This window comes from Cicer arietinum, chromosome 3, assembly GCF_000331145.2.
Source record: "Cicer arietinum cultivar CDC Frontier isolate Library 1 chromosome 3, Cicar.CDCFrontier_v2.0, whole genome shotgun sequence".
Lineage (NCBI taxonomy): Eukaryota > Viridiplantae > Streptophyta > Magnoliopsida > Fabales > Fabaceae > Cicer > Cicer arietinum.
In genome coordinates, this window is record NC_021162.2 from 22,889,537 (window position 1) to 22,895,855 (window position 6,319).

The 6,319-nt window shown below is 33.1% G+C and overlaps 1 pseudogene; it reads left to right on the forward strand.

Moving 5' to 3' along the window:
• LOC101492071 (peroxisomal OPC-8:0-CoA ligase 1-like) overlaps positions 1-1,597 on the forward strand; it is a 5,952-nt pseudogene extending 4,355 nt beyond the window's left edge.
• Positions 1,598-6,319: the final 4,722 nt, after the last annotated feature.

A 6,319-nucleotide genomic window follows, 5' to 3' on the forward strand; every position in this document is an offset into this window, starting at 1 on the left:
GTTTTGAAGTGGAGATTATTTGGTCATCATATAGGTAGGGCCTGACAAGCCTAGTGATTCCGGAGAAGTACAATTGAATGAGCCTGATCGTGGCGGTCTGCTGTTGAGCCTTAGGGCAAGATTGTTAGACCTTGGAGGTATTCGGGTGGGGAACTCCTAGGTGACTTGGAAGTAGCACTCCAAATATCGGGATCTACCATGCAACACACGTTTACCTCGACTGTCATGTATATGTGTCTCGGGTTGAGTTGAGGGGATCTTTGAGGACACAGCCAAATTGAATTGTTCGTCCACTTGCGTGGTGGCATAGTATCAAGCCTCCTAACCAAGTACTTCAGAGTTAGAATGGTACCAAAGAAAGAGAAGGAGTCTAGAGTATAAGAGCATGCATAATATTACTTGATTTGTTTGGTTACTTACTTGATTTTGTGGGTTGTATCAATATTTTACCTTGATTATTCTTGTTGATTGTGATTTGATATAATACGGTGTTTAATATATTTTACGTGTTCTTCTCAAGTTATTTATACTATTACATGTTTTGAAGCTCACCCCTCGTTGCTTGTGTTTGGCGCTTGCGAGAGCGCAGTCATTTCAGCTTATCGATTGGTGATCCACGCTCTGATAGGTGATACTGGGTGGGAATAATTTTTTGTATTTTGTTGAGTTATGAGCTAATTTAGATTTTTGTAAATTCGTTCAATCAATTGTGTTATTTTTATCTTTTATTCGGATGTAGAAATTAATTGTCTATAAGTTTAGAATGTGTATTTATGTCGGAAATTTTTATTTAATAAGCCTCAATTCTATTCGATACTAAAGGATTTTTTTGTTGAAGTAATAAAGTTTAGATGGACTAGGGACCATTTATACATTTTGAGGTCCTGTATCTAAAAAATTGAATTTTTAATTATAAAAATAAAATTTAAATAATTAGAAAACAAAATTTAATTTCTAATTTCAATTTCAATTTTTAATCTCTACATATTTTTTTATTCACTTTCTATCTCTATTTTAAAAAGTTTTTTTTTTTTGTAAAAATTGATTAAATCTAAAAATAATTTAAAGACTTAATTTAAAAGTTCGTAATTTTATAAATATTAAAAAAAATTTATAAAATAAAATTCTCCTCATTTTATTATATTAGAAAAAAAATAAAAAAATTTGAAATATCAATGAATTGAGGATTCTGCGTTTTTGAATGGTTTACATTCCAGTTACCGACCCTTAATGGAGTTTATCATGATACTGGTTATATGGATAAAATAATCCACTTATTAATTTATTAGAAGTTAACAGTAAGATAAGTATGTAGAGCACTATTTTTAATTGGATTTTTTTTCTTACCTCGTAAAAAAGATTGTTACATAATTTTTCAAGTAAATAGTTGCCAATAATTGATTAACACTAAAAAAAATTACATTTAAGGGATGCTTTTAATTAATGCTTATGCAAGTGTTATATACAGGTTGCTCCATACAAAAGAATTCGAAAAGTGGCATTCATATCTTCCATATCTAAAAATCCATCTGGTAAAATTCTTCGGAAGGATCTCATCAAGTTGCTACAGCTAAACTCTGAACATTTGAGCTTTTAAATGAAAGGTTTCTTCGAGATGTGTGTAAATAATTAATCCTTTCAAGTTTCAAATATCAATTTGTTGCCACAAACTGTTTGTAAACAGAAGTAATATTGTCGAATGCTTCCTAATAATCTTGTAGAGAATAAAAATATTTTGGGTCCGTTACGGGCTGGGTTTAGTTTCAATGAAAACTTATAATTTGAACGATGGTATCTTTTTTTCCATTCGCCTTCTGATTTATCTTGACTGCTTCTGACTTGGTGATCAAATTCATCTTATGATGATTCGTCATCTTCATCAAATTTTTTCAGGTTCTTCAGATTTGTCAACATCTACTTTCTCTAGTTCTAGTAAATCAACACCATCCTCAACTAGCTTTGACTTTTCAAGGTCAAGCTATTTTCCATCAAATTTAACATGTATCGACTTTTTACCCTTTCATATGGTGTTTTATTCAACATTAACCTAAGTAAGATTGTATTTTGAATATAGCATGCAATGTTAATTGCCTTTGCCCAAAAATGTTTTGCAATATCCATCTCATTTGGCATGGTTCTAGCCATTTCTTGAGTGGATTCATTCTTTCTTTCTCCAACTCCTTTTTGTCATGGTGTTCTAGGAGAAGAGAAATTGTGAGAGATTTTATTCTCATTACAAAATTTTCAAATAACTTATTTTCAAATTCTTCTCTATGATCTCTTCTAATTGTTACAATCTTAAAACCCTTTTCATTGATTATTTGTTTGCAAAATGCAATAAACACTTGTGGCATTCTTCATAATTTTAGCAAAGTCCACGAAGCGTAATCATATACTATCACAAAGCCATACTTCTTTCTATTTAGTGAGGTTGTTTTCATTGGCCCAACGAGATCTATATGTAAGAACACACGGGGTTTTGAGGAAGAGACTAAGTTCTTAGGTGTAAAGGAGTTCTTTATTTTTTTCCCTTTTGACAAGCTTCGCTCATAATTTTAGTTTTGCATTTAAGTTTGGATAGGCCTCTGACTAGTTGAAGTTTATTAAGTTTTGAAATTAATCTAAGGTTTGCACGACTTAATCTATTGTGCTAAATTAGTTTCTCTAAATTCATTGGTTGGGTTCTAGTTTTTTATTCTTGAAAGGTTTCTTGTCTTTGCTTGTATTTAATATGGGACAAGATAATTTAGAGCGACCTTTCTTAAAGAAGATATTGCAAAAATATCAGAGGGAATGAGTTTAGGTTCAGTTACTATTTCTTCAAATCCTAGACATCTTTTACCATTTCTACTAAGTCAATAAATTATAGAAGCATACTTGCTTATTTCTACACTGTTAGCTAGCATCTCTTGAAATGCTTCTTCATGTTTATTAGAATCATATGTTACATTTTCTAAAGGTTTTGAAAGTTGATTGTCTTTCAACATTTTATTTCTTCAAGTAATTTAGCATTTACTTTCCTAAGTGTTTTCAGTTTAAGAGACACCTTGTGGTTCTTGTTTATAATAGTAATTAAATCAAATCGAGTTAAATTAGAAAATAACTCAATTTCTTCATTAGCTGATTCACTTTTAGAGTGAGAATTAGTGTTGGGTCCAGATGCAGAGTTGGTATGAGCCATCATAGTTAAATTTGTTTTCTCTTCATCATCAGAGGATTCATCAGAATCATCCCAAGTAGCCATCATAACCTTCTTCGTGGGTATGGAATCTTTCCTCTGATGTTTCCCTTTTCTAGATTTGGACATTCAAGTTTGACATGTTTAGGTTCAATGCATCCATAACATATGATATTTTTCTTTGATAGAGTTTCCAACCTTTCCTTTGCTGGACAACTTGGAATATCTTTGAGAAAATTTCTTCTTCTGTTGTGCAACATCTTCTAAATTTTTCAAGATACGAAAGCCAATTCCTCTTCATTGGAATCTCCATTTTGATCATCTGAATCATCATCCATTAATTCTGCTTCTACTTGCAAGGCTTTCTTTTGCCTTGATTTAGAGCCATAGTCTTTTTTGCCTTGATTTCAGAGCCAGAGTCTTGTTCTTCTTCTTGTGCTCATTTTCTTCAAGCTCAATTTCATGTGATATGAGAGAGCTGATTAATTATTACAACTTAAGAGTATTCAAATCATTTGCTTCCTGAATGGCAGTGGTCTTAGGTCTCCATTTGTTGGGCAGACTTCTTAGGATATTCTTGACATGATCAACTGTTGTATAACTCTTTTCAAGTACCTTTAATCTTTAAACTAGAGTCTCGAATCTAGAAATCATTTTTTCAATGTCTTTATCTTCTCCCATCTTGAACATATCATACTTTCTAACTAGGAGGTTGGCCTTTGCATATAGAAGTTGCTTACTTCCTTCATAACATACATAATATCTTGAGGTTTTCTGAATGATGACTTTTCATCACATGCATATTTTTTATTGTTTTTAGTCTTATTTATCTTTTATTCATTAGTTAATTTAAGAATTTATTTGATATATTTTGTTAATTTTATTTCATTGATTTAATGAAATTTTTATGTTCTTATTTTCTTGATTAAATAGAGATTTTTTGGAGTTTTGTGTTGTTACTTTATTTTAGTGCAATGCTGAATTTTGGTGAGAAATCAACAGGACATATGTTGAGTATTTCAGCCATATCGGGAGTTGTAGATGTCCAATTAGCGTCAAAACCAATTCAAATGAAAGCTAAGATCCATAGCTACAACTTTCATGAAGACATTAGAACCCAACTTTCATGATTCATAGCTACAACTTTCTTGAAGCGCAAAGCCGCACTTGAGGCGCATTTCCAGCAGTTTGCCACTGGCAAGACGCGCCTGAAGCGCAAAAGCTGCGCATGGGGTGCATTTCCAGACAAGTGACATTGTCCAGGCGCGCCCAGAGCGCAAAAGCTGCACCAAGGGCGCGTGACGCGCATCAGCTTTCATTAAAATACATTTTTTTTACTTTCTAGGGATCTTTTTGACTATTGGGAAGTTGGGAGACTTGTGCCATAGCATAGAAACTCAAAGACAATCGTTTCTGACAACATTGGAGCAATTTTATCAAGAATCATTCACGAATCTTTCTTGTAATTCTTCTCTAATCTCTATCTTTTTTATCTGTTATGAGTAACTAAACCCTATTTGTTAGGGATGAGTGTAACAAGATGAAACCCTTATTTTTCTGATTTGATCTCTATTTATATGAATGAGTTTATTGAATTATTTTTCTCATCTCTGTGCTTAATGCTTTTTATTGCTTGATCAACATTAAAATGTTCCACAATTCGTATTTTGAAACGGTAGTGGACTTTACGAATGCTTGAGATGAGAAATTCATGAATTTGTAGTCTAAGGATAGATGCAGGTCATGAAACCAATTAAATTAGTTGCAAAGGCAATAGTTTAAAAAGAAATTTTTTGTATGGTAAGGCTTAATTCTAATCTGAAATCCACTAAGGAATTAAGGGTTACTTTGGAAATAAAGGTTCTGTCACTAAGACATTAGGGCAACAATAATAAAGAGAATTCAGTAATAATTCGATAAAGGAATTCAATTACTACGATCAAATTAGACTCCAAGGTTGGATTCGAAGTGAAACTCATCCCTGACATTTTTCTTATTATAAAGGATCAATTTTTTTACCGTTTTAAATTTTAAATATTGTTTCAATCAATTTGAGAACTTTTTATTCAGTTTTAGTAATTAAATATAATTCGATAATAAAACGCACAAGGAGCTCAACCATATCAAACCCCACCTCAAAAAGCTGCTTGGGAGAGTGCTATAGAGAAATTAGTAACAAACACAAGTTCATTCATTGAAGAGTCAAGAGCCATGCAGAAAAATCACTCTGCATCAATAAAGAATCTAGAGACCCAATTGGGTCAACTTGCTCAACAAATGCACAAAGGACGCCTGTAAATTTTCCTAGTGACATAGTCCCAAATTCACGAAATAATGTTAATACAGTGACAACGAGAAGTGGCAAGGTAAGTGAACAAGTACCACCTAAAGCCAAACAGAGTGGAAGTACCCTGACTTCAACCCACATAGAGGAAATGGTCACACCGACATCAGTTAAGGAGCACATTACTCTTGAAAAGGAGGAAGAACATGTGGTACAAAAAAGGGAACCACTACCAAAACCAGAAATTCGACTTCCATTCCCTCAAAGATTAAGAAAGGAAGAAACTGAAAAACAATTTGGTAAGTTTCTTGATGTTTTTAAATAAAAATTACAAATTAACATTCATTTTGCAGAAGCACTAGAGTAGATGCCGGCTTACGCCAAGTTCATGAAGGAGATTCTGTTAAAGAAAAGAAAAATTGGTAATGAAACAGTGATGCTTACTGAAGAGTGTAGTGCTATTCTACAGAGGAAGTTGCCACCTAAGCTCATGGATCCTTGAAGCTTCTATATTCCTTGCGCTATTGGGAATAGAACTTTTGGGAAAGCCCTGTGTGATCTTGGGGTTAGTGTAAGTCTTATGCCCCTTTCCATATACAAAAGGTTAGGCATTGGAAGAGTCAAAGACACACAATTGATGTTACAGTTTGTGGATTGTTCAATGAAACACCCATATGGGGTGGTGGAAGATGTGTTGGTCAAAGTAGATAAGTTCATTTTTCTAGTGGATTTTGTGGTACTAGACATGGAGAAAGACAATGATATCCCCTTGATCTTGGGGAGACCATTCTTAGCAACAGGGAGAGCTTTGATTGATGTGGCGGATGACACCTTAACCTTTAAGGTAAATGAGGAAA